Here is an 852-nt window from a genome sequence, read left to right as displayed (position 1 = left end):
ACAGGTAACTATGTGTATGTATGTATGTTTAAGTAGCTATGTGCATCTATGTATATGCAGGTAGCTATGTGTATGTATGTATGTGCAGGTAGCTATGTGTACGTATGTATGTACAGGTAGCTATGTGTATGTATGTATGTACAGGTAGCTATGTGTATGTATGTATGTGCAGGTAGCTATGTGTATGTATGTATGTGCAGGTAGCTGTGTGTACGTATGTATGTACAGGTAGCTATGTGTACGTAAGTATATGCAGGTAGCTATGTGTATGCATGTATGTGCAGGTAACTATGTGTATGTATGTATGTTTAAGTAGCTATGTGTATCTATGTATGTACAGGTAGCTATGTGTATGTACTGTATGTGTATGTAGGTAGCTGTGTGTATCTATGTATTTTCCGTAATTTATCAGTGTGTGTGTAGTTCCAGCTGCTTAATTCCTTGCATAACACCGGATGTACTGAACACCACAAAATGCTATGACTCAACTCGCCCATTAGCTGTATATCGCAGTTGCTAAGGAGGCACTGAGAGAGAGAGAGAGAGAGAGAGTCACGCACAAATGTTCAACCTGTAGACCATCAGTGGGGTACAGGTGTTGCTGTAATTAATCCAGGTGTTGCTCTAATTAATCCAGGTGTTGCTCTAATTAATCCAGGTGTTGCTCTAATTTATCCAGGTATTTTTCTTCAATCTTTATCGTAATATTTTCTTGCTGTTGTCAGGTGGTTATGTGTGCTTTGTCTTTATTATCCTTATTATTATTATTATTATTACTGTTATTTTTATTATTATTATTATTATTATTACGGTGGTCTTCCTGTCAATCTTCATCCCCCTTGTTCATGCCTT

The sequence above is a fragment of the Coenobita brevimanus genome, chromosome 56 (assembly GCF_032717465.1).
Source record: "Coenobita brevimanus isolate Jiangsu-jjx chromosome 56, ASM3271746v2, whole genome shotgun sequence".
Classification (NCBI taxonomy): Eukaryota; Metazoa; Arthropoda; class Malacostraca; order Decapoda; family Coenobitidae; genus Coenobita; species Coenobita brevimanus.
Note: the sequence above shows the minus strand (reverse complement) of the source record.